This window comes from Chiloscyllium plagiosum, unplaced genomic scaffold, assembly GCF_037043375.1.
Source record: "Chiloscyllium plagiosum isolate Xiang-an unplaced genomic scaffold, Cpla_swu_hap1 HiC_scaffold_16, whole genome shotgun sequence".
NCBI classification, from domain to species: Eukaryota; Metazoa; Chordata; class Chondrichthyes; order Orectolobiformes; family Hemiscylliidae; genus Chiloscyllium; species Chiloscyllium plagiosum.
Genome location: NW_028270154.1, coordinates 14,824,586 through 14,837,495, shown reverse-complemented (window position 1 = coordinate 14,837,495; position 12,910 = coordinate 14,824,586). Strand labels below are relative to the sequence as shown.

The window sequence follows — 12,910 nt, the reverse complement described above, 5'->3', positions numbered from 1 at the left end:
TTATTACTTTACATAAAGAAATCCACTGAGTTATTCAATCCCAGATGAGGGACTGATCATTAGAGTTTTATCATTAACATGAAATGGTGGACAGCAGAATGCTATTATGCTATTGTGCTTGAACAGTTAGCAAACAAGTTCAACTGCAGGTATAACGTGTGGGTGACAGTCGTAAATCATGCTCAAGTACATGAGACAACCCGCAATATTTTTATTCATTGCAATATCACACAATGTTGAAAGCAGTTGCTGGTAGGCAGGCAAATCCCTATTAAAGGTCAGCTTGAGAAAGACAAGTGATTGGTGTGTGTGTGTGTGCGCTCAATCAATAACAAGCAAGAGAAGTCAAAGTCATTTGTCAGAATTTCCTTCATGAAACAAAAATCCCTAATTGAAATTGGGATGCGGGAGAGCACCTAACATAAATCAAAATGTTTAAATAGTTCCGAGTTATGGTTTCCAGTGTGTTTGACACAGAAAAACAAGCCAATAAAGATTTGCTTGGCAAGTGGGATAAAGATCTGCACAAACTTAACACACCAGGGTTAACAACTGAAAAGCTAAAAGATCTTCAAATGATATGGAGTAGACTAGAAGACAAATTCAGAAAGAGATTAAATGTCCATATTCACTGAGTATATGCATGTCACTCAGACAGAAGCTACCAAATCCACAGATTCAAGACAAGGGGTCAGAATGTTTATTTTTTCAGATAGAGAGCTAACAAACAGAATTGCTAAGTTGGTGATCAAGCTTTTCAGTAATATTAACTTCTCAACCCAAAGATTTAGAGCAAAGGAAGGGGAGCAGTGTTAATGGACTACCTTTGAAAATGCGAAAAAAAATCTACTCACTGACATAGGAAATCAAAAATCCCTAGTTGAAATTGGACACATGAGAGCTCCTAACATAAATCCAAATGTTTAAACATTTCAGAACTATAGTTCCTAGATTCAGTGTGTCTGACTCAGAAAAACAAGCCATTACAGATGCTTGGGCAATTGGGAATAAAGGTCTGAACTAAACTCATCAGGGTTAACAACTGAAACGCTAAAAAGTCCTCAAAAGATATAGAGTATGATAGAAGACACATTCACAGACAGATTAAATTTGAAACATTTAAATATAAAAGTTTTCACAGACAAGGGGCTCACCATTTCTCTATGCAGGCTCAGTTGCTCTGGGTTGGCCTGGACATGACAGACACTGCACGTTGTAGACTTGGCTGGATTAGCAGTTGCGCGTTTACTATCGTTTACACTAGTCACACCCATGGAATCACTTAAGCTCCAGATACACAACTGAAGGTGCAACAAACTAATTAGGAAACACATGCAGAACCAAATGTGAATGGAGAAAGGAACTCATCCTTTGCTGGATATATCTGGACGTGAAAAACCACCTCCGAGATGTCAAAGTTTTTAGCTCGGCTCAGAGAGATGAATGTAGAGCTGGGAGAGATAGGAAAGCATCCTGAGCAACAAGTTCAGCAGGAACTGCTGTAAAAATATCAGCTCAAAATCACAGGAATGCTGGAGAAAAAGACAGGTAGAGATGCACAGTGTATATAATGAAGAGTTGCAATCACTCATGAAATAGTTCTTTCAGAAATAAATAACAGCAATATATTCTCAAGAATGATAGAGAGAAAGTTTAACAACATTTGAAACAGCAAGTAGTCAAGGTCCTGGCTTCAAAGAAAACAAAAAGGGAAAAAGAACATTGGAGAGGCTGCACAATTATTAGAGCCAGTCACGAAGGAGAAGAAGTACTGGACCAACAGCGAGTTAAGACATTGATTGAATTCAAAGAATCCAGGGTCCAACTATGACCATTAAAAATGAGCTGAAAGTTCTTAAGGAGCAAAATTGTAAATGTCAAAGAGATTTGAACTTATTCAATTCAGTTTGAGGAATGGTATCAGTTAGTGAATAAATTGGAACACAATTTATCCGTGATGTATTAGGACAAGCAAGGTCTGGAATAGCAACCACACCCCATGAAAGAAAAAAAACTTAAGAAACACCTCCAAAGTCAATATCACAAGATCTGGACAAATCTGCATATTTACTATGTGTTATAGCGACACATAAGCTCACTTATAAATAATTAAACTTTCTGTTAGAAAGGACAGGATTATTATTTATGTATATTACCTGTAAGAGAATTCACCTTTAAAGACTCCAAGAGCTGTTGTATATTGATGCTGATGCTAATTGTCTGCTCTGGATTTGCAAGATGCACCCGCACAGTAATGAGTTGGTTATCGTAATGTTTGATTTGTCATTCATAATATGTTATACTGCTTTACACAAAATAACCCACAGTGTTAATCATCCCTGAAAAGTGATTGATGATTAGACCATTATCATTGACATGACAATGACCACAACATTATACAATGAACACTGATAATTGAACTCATTGATTATTACCTCTTCAAAATACACTGACTCGCAGTTGATCTCTTAACTCTATATCATGACTCAAAGCAAGATCCCTCTTTAATCCAGACTGTCCAAGCTCAGCAATCTATCAAACAATGCGCCTGATGTTGCTGTCGGTTGCACTTAAATTCTATCCAATTGAGGTCTCATAATTTCTGGACTGAGAAGAGATTAGAAAATTCATTCTGTTTACTGCGCTGTGTCTGAAGTGTCACTTCCTGGAATGCAAGATGAAGTTTACAGTTTTGGGTCCTTAATGAAAGGAGAAAGGTACAGCAATAGGTTTGAAACCTGTCAGATAGTCTCCACTGTGGTCCATGTGCCAGCACAGTGTGATGCATTGACAGCAGATTGTCTGGAGCCAGACAGATGGGACTGTTCCAATATACTGTTGTTGACAAGTGGGTTTAACACTGTAAGTGTGTTCAGTTTCCCTCCAGAGACCTGAAGACATAACGGCCATGCTGACAGATTCAGTAGCGTAGAAAGGGAGATCTGCACTGTCAGAGCTGAAGGAGTGGTGTACTGTCAGAGGCGCAATACAGAAGAAGATCTGCACTGTTGGAGAGCGTACTGAGGGCATGTTGCACTGTCAGTGCTAAATGAGTAGTACACTGTTGCAGGGCAGTACTGAGTGAGTGCTTCACTGTCAGAAAGACTAGACTTGAGGGAGTGTTACACTATTGGAGAGGCAGTGGTGAAATACCAGTTCTCTCAGTCTCCAAGGTGTGTTTTAGTGATTATTTGTACCGTTGACAGCAGTAGCTAAATTAGTAATATGTATTTACTCTTAGGTTGAGCCTGATATCTCACAAGAGGCAATCTTGAAAGTTAAATATAATGTAATATAACCATTAATTAGTGTGATAAAGTTGCTTTCTGTTCTTGGGAGAGAGCTAATCTTCTTCCAAAGACGTCATCTGGGTATTCTTCCTGTTGGATAAGGCCAAAGCTATGAGAATCGATATGAGACTTTACTTTCACAACACCACATTCCTTTCCTTTTGCTTTATCAAAAATATAGTTCAGCAAACGAGCAAAACTGTCCTGGCTGTATCCGCGTCTATGTCAATACTGTTATCAAACAGAGGCAGGCAATATTTCCCACATGGTATCAGGAGCCCAGACTCAGGAGCCAGCTAGAGAGATTGTAGGCAATGAATCTTTCCAAGAGATCCAAGCATTACAGGACGGTGACAGCAGGGTGACTCGTCAATATATAGCAGAGCATTCTTGCAACTGGTACACATGGGAAGATGAGGGCCTAGCGGCATTATTGCTTGAGTATTACTCCAGAGATCCAAGTAATGTTCAGGGGACCTGGGTTCAAAATGGCGGATGGTAAGTTTTGAATTCAATAAAAATCTGGAACTAAAAGTCTAATGGTGACCATGAAACAGTTGCCGATTGTCAGGAAAATCCCATTTGATTCACTTAGTGAACGAAATCAGCTGTCCTTGTCTAGTCTGGCCTATATGTGACTCCAGATCATGGCAATATGGCGATGAGCAATAAATGCTAGTCTGGCCAGCAATACCCACACCCTGTGAATGAATAAAATAAAACTGTGTCCCTTGATCACTGCCAGTAGAGGAAAGGGATATTCAGTGCTCAGTAGAGTTTTGTGGGCATCACTCAACATACTGACCTATTGAGTAAACCCTGACAGAGCAATATGTCTGTACTGCTCTCCAACAGTGCAGATCTCCTTCTGTATTGCACCTCTGACAGTACACCACTCCTTTAGCTCTGACAGTGTAACTCTGTGCAAAAGGAAAGGTTTTGCTTGAGTGTTCAGACTGATGCCTCTGGCTAGGAGAAAATGAGGACTGCAGATGCTGGAGATCAGAGTCGAGGGTGGTGCTGGAAAAGCACAGCAGGTCAGGCAGCATCCGAGGAGCAGGAAAATTGACGTTTCAGGAAACTGATGAAGGGCTTATTCCTCTTGCTGTTTAGCCACATGAATGAAAGCTACACCACCCCCACCAACCTCACTCTTAACAATGCAACTTGTGGAATGTCAGACTCACTGTAGTCATCTTGTTGCTAGCTCTTACATAGCCTCCTCAGTATTTCACAGCCAGCAATGCCCACATGGTGCCCTCAGCCCATGTGGGAATTGAACCTACGTTGATGACGTCACTCTGCATTGCAAACCAACCAACTGAGCTCACCAACCCCTACAGTGTGGAAACAGGCCTTTCGGCCCTACAGTGTGGAAACAGGCCTTTCAGCCCAACAGATCCACACTGAACCTCTGAAGAGTAACCCACCCAGACCCACTCTCACATATTTACCCCTGCCTAGTGCACCTAACCCACACATCCCTGAATACCTGACCTGCACATCTTTGGACTGTGGGAGGAAACCAGAGCACCCGGAGGAAACCCATGCAGACACGGAGAGAATGTGCAAACTCCACACAGACAGTAGCCTGAGGCGGGAATCAAACCCGGATCCCTGGCGCTATGAGGCAGCAGTGCTAACCACTGAGCCACTGTGCCACCCCATGAGTGAGCATTCCTATGGTCTAGTAAGACAATGGTGACTTTTATTATTTCATAAACAGGTTCACTCTCATTACATGACCCTCTCCATCATCTTTCTGCTGTTGCTGTTATCTTGCAACCTAGCTCTGGATCAAGCCGTTAGTGACCTTTAGTTTTAAATTCATTCACAGGATGGTGGTATCGCTGGTCAGATATTTATTACTCATCCCTAATTCCCAGAAAGCAGTAGAAACAACCACATTGCTGTGGCTCTGGAGTCCTAAAGGACATTAGTGAGCAAGATAGGGGTCCACCTCCCCTCCCCCCAACAATCAGCATGGATTCATGATCTTCATGAGATGCTTAATTCCAGATTTTTATTGGATTCAAATGCCACCATTTGCTGTGGTGGGATTTGAACCTGGGTCCCCAGAATGTTATTATCTGGATCTCGGGGATTAATAATCCAGCAACAACACCATAAGGCCGTTGCTCCCCAGTAGCCTTGGCCCACTATCTCCTTAAGTAACTGAGCATCAAATGTCGTTTGATACCCACTTCTGTGAAACACCTTGGGTCATTTCACTATATTATGGGCACTGTATAAACATACTTTCTTGTTGCAATATAGCATTAGTACAAGTGCAAATAATTTGACACATGAAGAGCAGAGAAAATTAAATGTTACCATCCGTTGACAATTTTTTTTCTGTACACAAAGTAATTACTTTACAACTTAGCAACACATGCAAGGCATCTATTGAGATGTTTTTATTTTTCCAAACCACTCTATTTCAGGCCAGAAAGGGTTTGTGCTGCACAGAGTTAATGAAATCAAACTCTTCGAAGAGAGAAGACAAGCTTTGTCAGGGGAATTCATCGAGAAAATTGTGTGCACGCATTAAGCATTGACTTCTGGGATACAGAGCAGAACAAAATTCGTCAAGCCTTCCCTATTCTTTCCCAAGCACTCGTGTGATACAAGGTGGGAATGTAATCATGCATCATGCTTCAAAACCTCTGTGATTCAACAAAGGGACGATCTGTCCAGGAGCAAAACATGAAAACACCCTGCTGCCCTGAAGAATGAAAGGAGAGATGTAACAATTATTGCCAACGATTATCGGACAATAGCCTCACTTGGGGAAACCAGACCCGAGAGTACAGCACAGAGTTAAAAGAGCTAGATTCTCATATTCCTTTCATGATATAAAGCAAAGAGGCCTTCCTTCAATTCCAAGATAAACTGCTGCCATTTATGTAGCACTTTAATCATCAAAGATGTCCCACAGGAGTTTAAAGAGACAAAGCAAAACACTATTAGATAGAAGGAAAAGAAAGAATAGGTTTTAAGGAAGGTTTTAAAGGGTGGGGAGATTTAGGAACGATTCTCAGGGCTTAACATTTAGTCTACAAACATGTAGGGGCCAGCCTGCCCTCACCAACAGCTGAGGAGAATCCCAGGGCCATACTTACTAAGAACAGTGAGGAAGTTTACTCTGAAGTCCTGGAATAACTTTTTAAAAGCCTATTGACTATTATTAGAAGGCTACTTATGGGTCTTTGCTGCTGAATTTCCTAAATTAATTCTGTCACCATAAAAGTAGCTCACTCGCTCCAAAAAGAATTGAAATAACCTGAAGGCATGAAAGACATTAAGAAATGCAACTTCCTTCTTTATTCAGTGGAACTGAAAAGGATTCCATCCAACAAAACAGCACACTCTCAGTTACTGACTCTCTGTCAGACCACAACTCCTTCAGTACAGACGGTGCAGCACTCCCTCAGTGCTACAGCCTTCAGTACTGACCCTCTGACAGTGCGGCACTCCCTCAGTACTGACCCTCTGACAGTGCAGCACTCCCTCAGTACTGACCCTCTGACGATGCAGCACTCCCTCAGTACTGACCCTCTGAAAGTGCAACACTCCCTCAGTACTGACCCTCTGACAGTGCAGCACTCCCTCAGTACTGACCCACTGACAGTGCAGCACTCCCTCAGTACTGACCCTCCGACAGTGCAGCACTCCCTCAGTACTGACCCACTGACGATGCAGCACTCCCTCAGTACTGACCCTCTGACGATGCAGCACTCCCTCAGTACTGACCCTCTGACAGTGCAGCACTCCCTCAGTACTGACCCTCTGACGATGCAGCACTCCTTCAATAAACTGAGACCAGGACAACTAGCGCCCCTTCTCTGTTGCAGTCTTCATTCACTTTTGTAACCATTATGATGCTCTAATTTAACCTCAGTGATCTACCCTGCACTGTTCAGGTCTTCATGAATTACGTTTTGTCTGGATCCTCCCCTTAACCTTACCATCATGGGTGACACTGCAAGGGGCTAGGCTCCAGACAAGGGGGGGTTTAGCTCTCAGGTACAAACAACAGTTTCTACACACACGCACACATATGTTTTGCATATGACAGTGAATTGAAGTTACTGAGCTGGTTTTGCCTGTGAGGTGAGGAGTGACCCCAGTCCTACCTTGCAGCAAAGTAACTGTCTCGCTTTGTCTCTCCATTGTACGTTGGTGCTTCTTCACTGTCACTGCATCAAATGTTGGGATTATCCCCTAACAGAGAGCTCCAGCAGACTAAACTCAGTGGTGCATTGCAACCCTCTCAGTCAATGGGTCCATAAACGCTGGCCTTCCCATTGATTCCAGCATTCTAAGAATTGATTTTTATAAAGGTTAAGAAATCAACTCTCCTTCAACTTGGCTGATGCTGGTTTTTATTTCCAATTCATATTGATATTCCAATTCATAGAACAGAGAACAGTATAGCTCAGGAACAGGCCCTTCAGCCCACAATGCTGTGCCAAACATGACACCAAATTAAACTAATCTCCTCTGGCTGCCCTTGATCCATATCCCTCCATTCCTTGCATATTCACATGCTTATCTAAAAATCCCTTAAACACCCCTCTCATATCTGTCTCCACCACCACCCCTGCCAGCGGGTTCCGGACTCCTGCCACTCTCAGTGGTGCATACATCAATTCTCAGGGAGCTGAAGAATCTGAAATTTAGCTGTCGCTTGCCAATCCCAATTCCTTGTTAATTCTAATATTCGCAGTGAGGCAAGAAAGTGACCTTTCTCTGCATTCAACAATAAACAGATGCTTTACAAATGTGTTCATGGTTGGCATGCAGGATAGCTCTTGTCGTGTCAGGGCATGAACTGCATATCATCAGTAACAGCAGCTTTCTTTTGTAATCACCTTGACAACCCATCGTTCTGCCTGTAATTGCATGCTGTTTCTGCAGTGATCCCTGTAATGATTACTGAAAGGCTTTGTGTCTCTGTTTGATTAGTATCACCGTTCTTTGTTGAAGTAAGATGGGCTATTACTCTCCTGTTCTGTGTTTCACATCTGATGTCCAATGCCTTCTACCACTGTCACTAATGGAGGTTCAGGCCTGGGTGCAATTCACTGCTCATAGCTGAAAAGAAAAGGGATGGTGTCCAATGTTCATAATTACAGAAAAGTAGCAAAGTTACAAACAAACATCACTGTACAAACTGGAGGAAGGAATATCGTCATAGGTAGAGCTTACAAAACAGAAAAATATTCAGCGCATCCTGCCTATATCTTATTGTACAAAAGTATTTTAAGACTAATCTTGCCGTTGCACAGGTTCACCTCTATCAAGTCCAAAATAAAAATCGCATTGTCCTGAATTTCTCCCCACATCCCTATGTAAATCCCAAGCTAAATACTCTCTCCACATTCACTCTCTGTTGACATCTATCAAAACCAAATTCACGCCAGGACCCCTTCCCTCCTTATAGCATTACAGGGAAACATTTCAATTGTTATAGCACAAAAAAAAACATTCAGCCCAATGAATTGGCACTGAGTCTTTACAATCACAAGAGCATATAGAGTCATAGAGTCATAGAGATGTACAGCATGGAAACAGACCCTTCGGTCCAACCCATCCATGCCGATCAGATATCCCAACCCAATCTAGTCCCACCTGCCAGCACCGGGCCCATATCCCCCCAAACCCTTCCTATTCATATACCGATCTAAATGCCTCTTAAATGTAGCAATTGTACCAGTTTCCACCACATCCTCTGGCAGCTCATTCCATACACGTACCACCCTGTGCATGAAAAGGTTGCCCCTTAGGTCTCTTTTATATCTTTGCCCTCTCACCCTAAACCCATGCCCTCTAGTTCTGGACTCCCCGACCCCAGGGAAAAGACTTTGCCTATTTATCCTATCCATGTCCCTCATGATTTTGTAAACCTCTATAAGGTCACCCCTCAGCCTCCGACGCTTCTGGGAAAACAGCCCCAGCCTGTTCAGCCTCTCCCTGTAGCTCAGATCCACCAACCCTGGCAACATCCTTGTAAATCTTTTCTGAACCCTTTCAAGTTTCACAACATCTTTCCAATAGGAAGGAGACCAGAATTGCACACAATATTCCAACAGTGGCCTAACCAATGTCCTGTACAGCTGCAACATGACCTCTCAACTCCTGTACTCAATACTCTGACCAATAAAGGAAAGCATACCAAACGCTGCCTTCACTATCCTATCTACCTGCGACTCCACTTTCAAGGAGCTAAGAACCTACACTCCAAGGTCTCTTTGTTCAGCAACACTCCCTAGGATCTTACCATTAAGTGTATAAGTCCTGCTAAGATTTGCTTTTCCAAAATGCATACCTCGCATTTATCTGAATTAAACTCCATCTGCCACTTCTCAGCCCATTGGCCCATCTGGTCCAGATCCTGTTGTAATCTGAGGTAACCCTCTTCGCTGTCCACTACACCTCCAATTTTGGTGTCATCTGCAAACTTACTAACTGTACCTCTTATGCTCGCATCCAAATCATTTATGTAAATGACAAAAAGTAGAGGGCCCAGCACCGATCCTTGTGGCACTCCACTGGTCACAGGCCTCCAGTCTGAAAAACAACCCTCCAACACCATCTTCTATCTTCTACCTTTGAGCCAGTTCTGTAACCAAATGGCTAGTTCTCCCTGTATTCCATGAGAGCTAACCTTGCTAATCAGTCTCCCATGGGGAACCATGTCGAACGCCTTATTGAAGTCCATATAGATCACATCTACTGCTCTGCCCTCATTGATCTTCTTTGTTACTTCATCAAAAAACTCAATCAAGTTTGTGAGAAATGATTTCCCACGCACAAAGCCATGTTGACTATCCCGAATCAGTCCCTGCCTTTCCAAATACATATACATCCTGTCCCTCAGGATTCCCTCCAACAACTTGCCCACCACCGAGGTCAGGCTCACTGGTCTATAGTTCCCTGGCTTGTCCTTACCACCCTACTTAAACAGTGGCACCACGTTTGCCAACCTCCAGTCTTCCGGCACCTCACCTGTATAAAATAATCAGAGGGTTAGATAGGGTGGATAGTGAGAGCTTTTTTCCTCAAATGGAGATGGCTAGCACGGGGGGGACATTGCTTTAAGTTGAGGAGTGATAGATATAGGAGAGGTGTCAGGGGTAGGTCCTTTACTCAGAGAGCAGTAGGGACATGGAATGCCTGCCTGGAACAGTACTGGACACGCCAACTTTAAGGTTATTTAAATGGTCATTGGATAAACATATGGGTGAAAATGGAATAGTGTAAATCAGATGGACTTAAGATTGGTTTCACAGGTCAGCGCAACATCGAGGGCCAAAGGGCCTGTACTGTGCTGTAATGTTCTATGTTCTATAACATTAGAACATCAAAGCTAGGAGCATCAGTGGGCAACTCAGCCCTTCAAGCCTGCTCCGTCATTCAATACAATCATGGCTGATCTCATCTTGGACTCAATTCCACATTACTGCTCACTCATCACAACCTTCAACCTATTACTAATTAAAAATCTGTCTATTCCCTTCTTAATCTTCTTTGGACTGTAGAAAAAACTGACAAAGATTCATCAGTAATTTCAGCACAATTCTGTCCCTTATGAGTTCTAACTTCAAAGCTCCATTGTCACAGTTTTCTACTAACCTGTCGAAATAATTAAATAAATTACCTATGGAACCTCCTGAACATTGAACTCCTCTGTTAAAACTTGCTCTCTCAAGATTTGTATTTTTTCCTATATTATAGGCCTCTACAAGTAGGGTAGTTAGTTACAGTGTACATTAACTACTTAGACATTGTTACTAAGACAGATAAATGGCTCATCAATCCTCTTTGAGATATAAAGTTTGTTTTCTGATTTCTACATTTAAGACTTTTTTTTATTTGTCCATGTGATGTGGGCATTATTGTTTAGGCCAGCATTTATTGACATCTCAAAGTGGCCAAGAGAACGTAGTGAGTTCTCTCTTGGACCACTGTGACACCATCAGATTGGGTGGCACTCAGTTGAATCTCTAACATTAACCCTTTTGGAACCATCAGCTCACACTACTGAGGAAACCTTCCTGAGTAACCCAAGGACACATCCAAATAGGATCCAAAACCACAAGCCCCTGACGTGGCAAGCAGTTAATCAGTTCAATCAAGACCCCATTTAGTGGGTTGTTGTTTGAAGGATGGTAATAGTTTCCAACCATTTGCATTCCTCCCATTCCCCACTTTGTGGGAAACCTAATAATTTCTAGACTTGAGTACAACTGACAACAAAATCCAATTCTAAATCTAATTCTAATTTCTTCGGAGAAGCATCTTGGCAGCAGATAGGCATCCAACAGAGCTCCTTGCCTCAACAAAGGAGATGCCAGGGTGAAAGGCTCATTCAGGATCAAAACCAATAGTAGCGATGTGATCCTCTCAACACGGAGGGTCCTACCATCTATGTACCTCATTGTTCTCAATTTGCAGGTGGCATCAGACAGTGCCTCTGTGTCAAGGCACCTTCATATTGGTACTTTTGCATCAGGAGAGCCCAACAGTCCCCTGATGGGGTCCCAACTATTCACTGTTCCTCAGATTCGAACTGCCATCTACAGAATGCAACTAATGTTCTTAGTAGGACAGCCAACAAAGAGATGACCAATTGGATGCCACATCTTGAAAGGTTAGTTGGGCCAATAGGCATCCTGACAGCACACACTAGGGCCCCCAGGTCAGGAGACTTACCTCTACTATAAACTACAGTGGCTTCTCTCCTGCAGATGTTGCCTGACCTCTGAGCATTTCCACTTTTCCTTTGATTTAAGATGCTCATTACTGATGTTGTTTTGCTTTTTCATAATTTAATATCAGTTTATAATTCATTTCATAACATGCTTTGTACCCATGTTTCTCAAAGGGATAATATTATTGCAATATTATGGTTTCAGGCTCCCTGCATTCAATTTTTTTTTGAAAGAATTGGGAGTTTGTTGTTTTCACATACTGTATCTCCTGTTATTTCCATCAATCCTTCTGCTTACACACATTTCCACTTCGATTCGGGTTTCCAAAAATCAGCGCAATGTGTTTCATTAATACCTTTGTGCTGCCTTCGTCCTAAGTACCATCTGTGACTGAGTGGTCAGTATTCTTGCCTCTGACTTAAGAAAGACATTGGTTTGCCATCATGATATCAATACCAGCTAATAATCGTTAAAATCTGTTCAACTCATTTAAAGACGAGGAGTTGGGTTGAAGGAAAAATGATTTAACTGGACTGGGCACCTTTCAGTCAGCCACCAAGATCACCTGACATGAAATCAGCCAAACTATTGGGAGAACACACACACACACATCTATGCATACTGACTATGTGGGAAAACCAGGAAGGTTTTGGACTATTTGGATGCTCTCTGGAGTGAGTGAGGTTGTGACTCCTTAGAAATTAACTAATAGTTTAATGTGAGTTGGAATTCAAGTAGTTTAGGAGAATCAGTAAAGCTAATTACAGGGATAAGAAATAGGATCTATTTTGTTAATTACTGGGAAAAAGACCTTGCTTTCAAGGTGTTAGGAGTCTGTGCTAATGGTTTCCTAACAATCCTCTTTCACCTTAAAGTTCTGTTTTGTAGACCCAGAAATCAATC

At 42.2% G+C, this 12,910-nt stretch overlaps 1 protein-coding gene across 1 annotated transcript in view; it reads right to left on the bottom strand.

The window, feature by feature from the left end:
- Positions 1-12,910, bottom strand: part of LOC122556887 (neuropeptide Y receptor type 2-like) — a 136,285-nt gene that overhangs the window by 61,642 nt on the left and 61,733 nt on the right. The window lies entirely within an intron of this gene.